Genomic DNA, 11,052 nt, shown 5'->3' with positions numbered 1-11,052 from the left:
TACAGCAACAGGTCATTTATTTCACTCCCTTCATTGTCGGAGAAATCTGCTGTTAAATTACCCAGATAAATGGGTCTAAAATCTTTTTATGCTGCACTGTAGCATCAAGGCCTAATGCTTCTTTTTCAACATCGTTAAGTCATCAATTTAGGCTTTTAATTATGTTTCAGTCATTGGACCTCCCACATATTGTTGTTCAGTTGCTAAGTCATGTCTGACTTGTTGTGACCCAACTGCAGCAAGCCAGGCTTCTTTGTCCTCCACTATGTACTGGAGTTTGCTCACATTCATGTCTACCATCTGCAGTGATTTTGGAGCCCAAGAAAAGAAAATCTGTCACTGTTTCCATTGTTTCCCCTTCTATTTGCCATGAAGTGATAGAACTGGATACCATGATCTTAGTTATTTGAACGCTGAGTTTTTAAGCCAGCTTTTTCACTTCCTCTTTTACCTTCATCAAGAGGCTCTTTAGTTGCTCTCTGCTTTCTGCCATTACATTGGTATAATCTGCATATCTGAGGTTGATGATATTTCTCTTGGCAATCTTGATTCTAGCTGTGATTCATCCAGCCTGGGAGTTCATATGATGTTCTCTGCATAGAAGTTAAATAAGCAAGATGACGATATACAGCTTTGACGTACTCCTTTCCCAATTTGGAACCAGTCTGTTGTTCCATGTCTCATTCTAACTGGTACCTCTTGACCTGCATATAGTTTTCTCAGGAAACAGGAAGGTGGTCTGGTATTCCTGTCTCTTTAAGAATTTTCCAGTTTGTTGTGATCCACACAGTCAAAGGCTTTAGCATAGTCAATGAAGCAGAAGTAGATATTTTTCTGGAATTGCCTTGCTTTCTCCATGATCCAGTGATTGCTGGCAATTTGATCTCTGGTTCTTCTGCCTTTTCTAGATCCAGCTTGTACATCTGGAAGTTCTTAGTTCACGTACTGCTGAAGTCTAGCTTGAAGGATTTTGAGTATAACCTTGCTAGCCTGTGTGTGTATGTGTGTGTGTGTGAAGCTGCTTCAGTCGTGTTTGACTCTTTGCGACACAATGGGCTGTAGCCTGCTAGGCACCTCTGTCTATAAGATTTTCCAGGCAAGAATACTGAATTGGATTGCCATGTCCTTTTCCAGGGGATCCTCCCAAGTCAGGGATCGAACCTGAGTTTCTTATGTCTCTTGCATTGCAGTAGGGTTCTTCACTACTTGGGCCACCTGGGAAGCCTCGTTAGCATGTGAAATGAGTGCAATTGCTTGGTAGTTTGAACATTCTTTGGCATTGCCCTTCTTTGAGATGGGAATGAAAACGGACCTTTTCCAGTCCTATGTCCACTGCTGAGTTTTCCAAATTTGCTGACATATTGAGTGCGGCACTTTAACAGTATCATCTTTTATAATTTTAAATAGCTCTTCTGGAATATACTTTCCACATATAGGACTTTTAAAAAAAGACTAGAAAATAGTAATTGAGCAGAACTCCTTAACACATTCAAATTGTAATTTCCTTAATGCTTTGAGGGCAGTCAAAGGAGACAGTTGCACATTTTCTTTTGAATCTTCATCTCTCAAGTTAGTCCTGCTTAATTCTAGTTATGAATTCCCAACTCCTAAGTCACTCAAAGTTCAAGATTTATACAAAAAATGATTTCATCCCTGAATTTTGGAGAAATATGAAAGTGGTAAAGTGATTATTTTCTCTTCTCTTAAAGGACTACAAAATAACTTGTATAAAGCAGTATAATTGTATATAATTGTACTGTTTGGTCAAGAACATATAGAAATGTTATTTGCCAACATAACAAAGGAGGCGGGTGGGAACAAAGCTGTATTGGGCTAAGGAAATGATACCAGGTGGTAATTCAAAGCTACAGGGACAAGTGTAGAGAACCAGAAAAGGTACATGAGAAGATATAAATATGTATACGATAAGTATTATAAATCTATACCTGCTCTCATTTCTTTTCTCAGCTCCTTAAAAAAAATACAATACAAGTAATAATTAGAACAATTTATTGTTGGATTGGCATGATATATAGATGCAGTGCAAATAAGAATAATACCACAAAAACCCAAGCTCTTCAGAATTAATGTTTTTATATCTCAATGGAATCATTCCAATATAAATCTAGAGTATATTCTAATAAAATATATACAAAAATCCCCAGAGCAACTAAGAAAATTGTTTCTTAAAAAAAGTGAAAATATATTAAATAAATTATGTTACATTTAAAAATTTACTTAGTGCAAAAATACTTAATGTAAAGGAGGAACAGAGGAATAAAAAATATATTAGGCAGAAAACAAAAGCTTTGTGCCAGATATAATCTAACTCTATCAATAAAAAATTAAATGTAGATAAAGGAAACAATCCAATCATTTTATATATCTATATCTATCTATCCATCTACATATGTATTTAGATAGATATCTAATTGTACCAAACCAATACAATGACCTATACAGGTTAATAAGGGGCTTCCCTGGTGGTGCTAGTGGTAAAGAACCCGCCTGCCAATGCAGGTGACTAAGAGACATGGGTTTGATCCCTGGGTTGGGGAGATCCCCTGGAGAAGGGCATGGCAACCCACTCCATTATTCTTGTCTGGAGAATCCCAAGGACAGAGGAGCATGGTGGGCTACAGTCCATAGGGTCACAAAGAGTTGGACAACTGAAGGAACTTAGCATGCATGCACAGGATAATCAGTTCAGTTCAGTCTCTCAGTCATGTCTGACCCTTTGCAACCGCATGGGACTGCAGTACACCAGGCTTCCCTGTCCATCACTAACTCCGGGAGCTTACTCAAACTCATGTCCATCGAATCAGTGATGCTATCCAACTATCTCATCTGCTGTTGTCCCCTTCTCCTTCCACCTTCAATATTTCCCAGCATCAGGGTCTTTTCTAGTGAGTTAGTTCTTTGCATCAGGTGGCCAAAGGATTGGAGTTTCATCTTCAGTATCAGTCCTTCCAATGAATATTCAGGACTGATTTCCCCATCAAACAGTGTCCTAGTATCTTAGAAAAAGAGCTTGCAGTCATTCTTTTACCTTTTTAATGTTTTTCTTAATGCTCTTATATTACCTACTGTTACTTATTGATTTGCAGCTTCATCTAAGAAATGAAACGGCCAGAAGCAAATGTTTCTTGATATTAATCCAACCCCCGACACAGACCCCAAAATGTTTATGTATAGGTGAGAGATGGATATGCAGAATTTTGAAGTGGATGCTGGTCTTCCTTAATGGCTAAAGGATTATAGTTGGAGTTGTCTGGAAGGACAATGAGTCTGTTTTCAAAGTAGAGCCTCAGCCCCTAAACCGTCCTTTGTCCTGTTTTGTACTATCAGAGCTGGACCTTGTCATCACTTAACACTTGGGATAGTGTTTAGCATTATGGTAGAAGGCTCTACAATGGTCCCACAGGAGAAAGGACACTCTTCTACCTGAACCCAGTGGTTTTCCCCTTTTGCTCCAGGGATATGCAGCTGAAGTGCCCTTCTCTTGAGGGGTCACTCAAAAGTGTGCCCCCTGTGGGTGGCTTCTTAGAAAGTTTTATCAGCACTCTGGATGCAGCTTTCTAGTGAGGGGTCTTAGAGGGGGCTTCCCAGCAAGTTTCAGCGACCTGCTCTTCATTGTCTTCAGCTGGAGGCTTCCTAGTGGTGCTGCTGGAATTCCCTTAGAGCAGCTAGTTTCTGGCTGGCCAGGCCTGGTACTCAACACCTCAGGGAAATTCTCTCCCTGCAGTGGGAGGCAGCTGCACCTTCTCCAGCTGGTTCCGAGCTTCAGTCTGGGGGACTTTCTCCCAGGATGCTCTTCCTTGAAAACTCTGTTTTAGTCCTAGCAGGAGTGGCTGCCACTTACACCTGCTTTTTCTGTGTTTTTTAGATTCTCTCTATCCTTTTTATTAGTAAATTCCCTCTGATGAATGGATAATTATTCATATTCAAATTTTCCAATTCAAACGACTGGTTTGGTTACTGCCTGCGAGCCGACATTGGCTGATACAGACACCATACAAGAACCCGGAAAAAGCTGGAAGATAGGCATGCCCTCTGTGACCACAACATCCTCAAAGAATCCATTCTTAGCCACTTGGTCCTGAGCGTGAAAGGAGGTGTCTAAGCACTTCCTTTTAAGTTCTCATTAGATTTTATTTCAATAAAGTTGTTGCATCCCTTTCTCCTCCTCCCCCCGCCCCCCCCCCCACAAAAAAACGGTCCATGGTTTCGCGGCTATAGAGGAGCCACCTGGCTGCAGCTTGGAAATCCAGGCATTCATCTCCCGGCGCCATGGCTGTGGGCACAAATGTGTAGGAGATTCTAGAACTGGGGGATGAGAGAGGCACAGGGCTTCCGGGACCATCAGCAAGAAGCAGATTATCAAGCCAGACAAGAAAAAGTCCAAGAAGTCCTACGAAGTCCTGGCCTTCCAGAAGTCTGCGGATGTGCACCCGGAAGTCTACCGCTGCTCTAGTCTGACAAGAAGGATGTAGACTCACTGCTATCCAGTGACACGGGCAAGGCCACCGCACCGTGAGGGCCAAGTTGGGCACCAAGAAGACGTGGCCCTGGAAGTGGATGCCATCCACCAACCCAGCATGCAAGGATGGAGCCCGTTCTTCCACTGGCGACAGGCAGCTGAGGAGGGCAAGGCTGTCCCCTTGCCCACGTTCGATAAGACTGTTGGTGCCCGTGCATTCAGAGCAGGAGTACCAGCTCTGGCTTCACCAAGACACTCAAACAGAGGCAGAAACTGGCCACCTCTTTGACCTCAGCCGCTGCTTTGGTCTCCCTTTTGTCATTCGCCATGCCTGGGATGATCGCCAGCAGTTGACGGAGCCACCTGTGGAGGACTTGAAGGAGCGGTATTACCGCGTCTGAGCAGAGCTGGCCAACGTCCAGGCCGAGATCTGGACAACGCACAGACCTCGGGGTACCAGTGTTCGATGCTTGGCACTGGCGACGGTGGAAGGAACAACTGAAGCATTGCTGTAAGTTGCCAGTAAGCACGCGACGGCGGAAGAGTACCCACTATATAAGCTGCTCCAGATCTAGTCCCGGCAGAAGCAGCGTAGTGGGGAGTGCAGGAACTTCTGACGGCTGCTGGCCGGGCTGCCTAGCAACGTCCTCCTGACGCAGTCACCTCACAAAAAAGGGGCCAAGAAGCCGGTTGTTCTGAGACTACAGGCATGACTACCTTAGCAGATGGAGCTGCTAGGGTCTATGGAACAGACTATCAAGGCCTGGAACCAGTGCTGGGTGTGGAGCTGAGCCCGGAGGAGGGGTTGGTGCGCAGGCTCGGCGAGGCGCGGCCCGAGCTGGTGCAGGTGGACCAGCTAGAGCAGGATGGTGCCACCCGTGGGGACGAGCCCCGGACGCTGGCCCCGGCTGGGTGCTGCGAGGCTGCCGCCCCAGCGTCGGTGTTGGCCCTGGCGGAGCCTGAACCTGGCCTGGGGCCTGCTCCTAGCAAGGGCACCATCGTCTACCATCATCGCACCCATTGCGTCCACGAGGAAGCGACGGGAATCATCTCCAGCTCCTCTTCTCTGAAAAAACCAAGAAACCCTGAGAGGCCGCAAGGGGTGAAGGATGCGGCTGCGTAGAGCTGGTGAGTCGGAAAAAAAACAACCCAAATCCTTTTTACCTAAATGAGGATGAAGGGAGTAACTTTCCACATCAAAGTATGAAATGCTTCTTCATATCTGTTTAAATCACCTATGTTTATATAAATATTTGCCTCTTTCAGTATGTAGTTTGTAACATACTTTGTCAATGGAATCTCGTTTTTAAAGTTTTTATACCCCCAAAGATAAAGAGTACCCCAAAGATTCACAGTGAATTTCACATGTTATCGTGTAACAGCGTTTATTACATTTCCTACTGAAGAATTTTATTCCCAGAGGAGAGGGAGCTAAAACTCTAGGGCAGAGTCGAAGGGAATATTTTTAAATCCGAAGGTAAAGGCTATAATACTTAGTACTTTAGTTTCATGTTCTGTTCCATAATAAGTCTATTCTGTTTTAATGTGTAAAAATTATGCTTTGAATTACCAATAAATCGCTTAATATTTTCCTTAAAATTCCTGACGTAATATTTAAACCCTAGGAAAATATTTGTAGTGATTTGTAGTGTGTTTTTTTTTTTTTGAGCAGTGATTTTTAAATGTGACTTTCTACATCCTAGTACTCGGCTAAACTCCTCTGGAAGTGTAAATTCCCTCTTAAGATACATAGTGACTGTATTCTTGGGGAAGAGTCTAAACACAGATTCAAGGTGGCTTATATCAGTTTTGCCAACCCTATCTGCCTACCAGATCTTCAGTGTATCACCTGTTTCTTCTTGGGCTCGAAATAATCCTTAAGGTTTAAAAAGATTTTTTAATTGAAGTGCAGTCGAGTTACAAAGTTGTATTGGCTTCAGGTGAAGAATTCTAAAGCTTTGTGCGTAGAGATGGTATCAGGAAGAGATTCAGGTGCTATGTATACAATTTGTGACTCAGGCATCTCCTTCCTGCTTGGCTGTTGGGCAGTGTGTTAGCTGATAATAAATTGAAATCTTCTGTAGATGATATCAGACGATAATGGTTGTTGTTCCCTGAGCCAAACTTGATTGTGTGATGTTTGTGTTGTTAGTTTGTGTGCTCTGCTCTCTGTAGTCCTGTGGGACAGCTTTGTCCTTGATCAAGAACAGCCGTCTCTCATGGTTCTTTTCTTGATGTGAACCTGTTCACCATTTACTCTGGACATTCTTGCTTTGATTTGTATGTCATTTTGATTTTCCTTTTTATTTCCTTTTGTTTTAGCCCCTACTTCACCATCCCTTCCCCTATCAACAAAAGGCTAGGACAGTTATTTTATACTGTGGAAACCCTTTCCTTGAGTCTGTTGCCTTTGGTGGAAATCAAAATTCATTTGAGTTCCCCAAAGTCTTAGGATTTTGGAGAAAACAGCTAGAAATGAAAGTATTTCAAAGCCACCTTTGTTTTTCTACCTTGCTGTAGACCTCACTTTAAGAAGTCCTCAGTTTACCATTTGCATGGTCAGAAACGAGGAACATGTGAGGAGAGAAAACAACCCGGTTTCATAACTCTGTTATATCCTGCTATAGCTTGGTTTTTCAGATATTCTTTGTATGTTTCCTGTTGGATTGCAAATTCCATGAAGGGACACAGAATGCAAAATAAAGTTTTGTTTTTATTATTTGATATAATTTTACCAAAAACAATCTTACCAATTTCTGGGGGGATATGTGCCCAGTTTTAATAGCTCACTGATTCTGAAAGATTATTTTAGAAACTTATTTAGAAATTATTTATAAAATTATTTAGAAAAAGTGGATCTAATTCAATACTGCTGCTGCTACTAAGTCGCTTCAGTTGTGTCTGACTCTGTGTGACTCCATAGATGGCAGCCCACCAGGCTCCCCTGTCCCTGGGATTCTCCAGGCAAGAACACTGGAGTGGGTTGCCATTTCCTTCTCCAATGCATGAAAGTGAAAAGTGAAGTCACTCAGTTGTGTCTGACTCTTTGTGACCCCATGGACTGCAGCCCACCAGGCCCCTCCATCCATGGGATTTTCCAGGCAAGAGTACTGGAGTGGGGTGCCATTGAATTCAATGCTGGGAGACCTTAAAGTCTGGTTTTCCTTGGAGATGTGGAGACTGTTTTCCATGGCTGTCAGGACATAGTAGCAGCTATCATCAGGCCACGCTAGAATCATGCAGTTACTTTTTACCTTGTTTTCATTATTATTTTATTGGGTTGACTGAAAAAATTCATTCAAGGTTGTCCATAAGATCTTGTGGACAAACCTGAGTGACCTTTTTGGCCAACCCTTACTTAGAAATCTCTCATGGGATAACTTCTGTGTAATCAGAAGTGTAGGCTCTTAAGCCTTTAAATGTAGCCTTTTTAAATGCTTTAGAACTTTAATTTGTAGTTTGTGAAATAGTGCTTGTAATGCTCATTAATGTTTTATAACTTGAGAAATCACCAAGTAGAAACTTCAAGATTCAGTAAAAAAAAAAAAAAAAAAAAAAAAAAAAGACCTCAAGCTATTCTCCTTTACTAGAGTTAAAGATTGTAAAGAGATCTCACTTCTATAAGAAGCATTCTACAAACAATACCAAAATTTAGTATTTCCATTTATAGGTTGTCTAATGAGTTTATAATGTTAACATTATACTTAAAATTCATAATGTTTTTTTCCTGGCTTTTGATTTACATTATTATTTTACCATTTCTTGAATCTTATAATATATTGATTTGATAACTCTTACAGAATTTTCAGCCTTGTGACTATTTCAACAAACCTTAGTCAATAAGTGAAAAATAGATGCTGTTATTTAGATGATTTATCCTAAAGTTTGTACCATTCATTACAAAAAGCAAAAAGAAATATACTCAAGACTTGCCAAAGGGATATCAACACTAACATTATTGTCCTAAAAATGATAGACTCTTATAACTAGATTCAAACTTTTGTTCTAACTTGGAAAATTCTGTCATCAGAAAAAAATATATAGACAACATTCCTTTAGAGACATTTATCATTGATAAGGGAATGTGAAAGTCATTTGAATGAATCTGAATATTTTACAGTGATGTACAGTCTGTTCGCTTTTCTTAAGCACAATGACTTGATCTCTTCACTCAGATTACCTTTAGACTCAGTGTTTGAAATACCATGTCTTAGGTAATTTGAAAAGGAGCATACATCAAGTGTGTAAATAGTTCAATGACTGTCCTTTATTTCAATATCAAACAACTGTTTCCACAGTATGTGTGTATATAAATATATATATGTATGTGTATATATGTTTTTAAAATTCTCAATCTCAAAAAAAGACTTTCAAAACAGCTTGAAATATATATACACATAATATATTTTGTATAGACATATTATAGGTATATGTGCGTATATTATACATATATACATACATATTAGGCTTCTCAGCTGGCTCAGTGGTAAAGAATCCACCTGCCAGTGCAGGAGATTCTGGAGATGCGGGTTTGATCTCTGGGTTGGGGAAATCCTCTGGAGGAGGAAATGGTGACCTGCTCCAGTATTCTTGCCTGGAAAATTCCATGGACAGAAGAGCATGGCAGGCTAGAGTCCATGGGGTCACAAAGAATCAGACAGGACTGAGCTATTGAGCTCACACACATATACATATTATATGTGCTTATATAGTCTGTACATATAAATATACATAAATATTTCAGGGTGTTTTGAAAGTTTTTGAGACTGAATTTTAAAACCATAGTTTCATGGCATTCCAGAGTAACTATGGAAGTTCTAGGAGAATAAATAAAAGCGCATTGAGAATTTCATACTCATTAAAGTTACTTTGCCAACAAAGATCCATCTAGTCAAAGTTATGGTTTTTCCAGTAGTCATATGTGGATGTGAGAGTTGGACTATGAAGAAAGCTGAGCACCGAAGAATTCATGCTTTTGAACTGTGGTGTTGGAGAAGACTGTTGAGAGTCCCTTGGACTGCAAGGAGATTCAACCAGTCCATCCTAAAGGAAATCAGTCCTGAATATTCATTGGAAGGACTGATGATGAAGCTGAAGCTCTAATATTTTGGCCACTTGATTCGAAGAGCTGACTCATTTGAAAAGACCCTGATGCTGGGAAAGATTGAAGGCAGGAGGAGAAGGGGACGACAGAGGATGAGATGGTTGGATGGCATCATCGACTCAATGGACATGAGTTTGAGTAAGCTCTGGGAGTTGGTGATGGACAGAGAGGCTTGGTGTGTTGCAATCCATGGGGTTGCCAAGAGTTGGACGACTGAGCAACTGAACTGAAAGTTAACTATAGCATTCGAATACAAATTTTTAGTTACATAAAATATGGCTTTATGAAGCTATTAAATTTACGAGTTTCCCCTGGAGAAGGAAATGGCGACCCATTCCAGTATTCTTGCCTGGAAAATCTCATGGACATAGGAGCTGGCAGGCTGCAGTCCATGGGATCACAAAAGAGTTGGATACGATTTAGCAACTAAGCAACAACAATAAATATTAAAAACATTACCAAAAAAGGTCCAGAAAGCTGTGTGTGAACATTTGGATTCTGATATTTGAAAATCAGTTGAATCCACTCATACTAAGTTGTTCTGGGACTGCTTAGGGAAAAAAATGTACGATTTAAATATTTGAATTATAGGGCAATGATTCTTCATTGAGCCATAGTAAGCAGATTAAAATGTATCTGTTTTTTAAAATATAATATATTTGGTTAATTTTTTTTTAAAGGAAAGAGATGTTAGGTTTAAATGTTCACTGTATGTCTTGTCCTGACTGTTTCTTTTAAAAAAGAAAAAGTCTGAAATGGGAAGTAAGCACAGCATGTGTTAATTATAGTTAATAAAGTTGGGTAAAAACCCTCAGTACTATCCACTGTGAAAGATTTTTCAGAGGACGTTTCTTTACTTCTCTGGCCAATCTGGAGAAGCAGAGATGGAGCAGCCCTGAGTATACTGTCCCCTTTGGAGACTTTTCAGACTCTCTATGGGGGTGGCTTTGAGAAAGAAATGGCAACCCACTCCAGTACTCTTGCCTGGAAAACCCCATGGAAGGAGGAGCCTGGGAGGCTGCAGTCCATGGGGTCGCAAAGAGTAGGGCATGACTGAGCGACTTACTTCACTTCATGGGGGTGGCTACATTGTGTTCTGTTAGAAAAAAAAAAAAATGCTGCCTGAAAGAGGCCTGGGCCAGACCAGATCCTTTATGTTTTTTAGACTCTGTTAAAGGAGAAAAGCAAGTATAATGATCCCTGGCTGGAACAGCCCTTGACCAAACTGTGACATAGCCGAGCTCCCTCTGCTTCTCTTTTGGAAGCGCTCCTTGCCCTTCCAGTCTCTGTGGCCTCGTTTGGCCCCGTTGCCCAGCTCTCACTCCACTCTATTTCTTTCCCAAACTTTTCATTCTGAAGCTTCTCATTGTCCTTAGTCTTGCATGCCTTCCTAGGTAGCTTAGTGTTTTAACTGAGACCAATAAAGGCAGCAGTGGTTAATCGATGGTTTCTTGTGACTATCCATTTT

At 41.0% G+C, this 11,052-nt stretch overlaps 1 pseudogene; it reads left to right on the top strand.

Moving 5' to 3' along the window:
• The first annotated feature begins 4,290 nt into the window (after positions 1-4,290).
• LOC139180157 (DNA methyltransferase 1-associated protein 1 pseudogene) overlaps positions 4,291-11,052 on the top strand; it is a 181,879-nt pseudogene continuing 175,117 nt past the window's right edge.

Source organism: Bos indicus, chromosome 27, assembly GCF_029378745.1.
Source record: "Bos indicus isolate NIAB-ARS_2022 breed Sahiwal x Tharparkar chromosome 27, NIAB-ARS_B.indTharparkar_mat_pri_1.0, whole genome shotgun sequence".
NCBI lineage: Eukaryota > Metazoa > Chordata > Mammalia > Artiodactyla > Bovidae > Bos > Bos indicus.
This window is presented reverse-complemented; position numbering and strand designations above follow the sequence as displayed.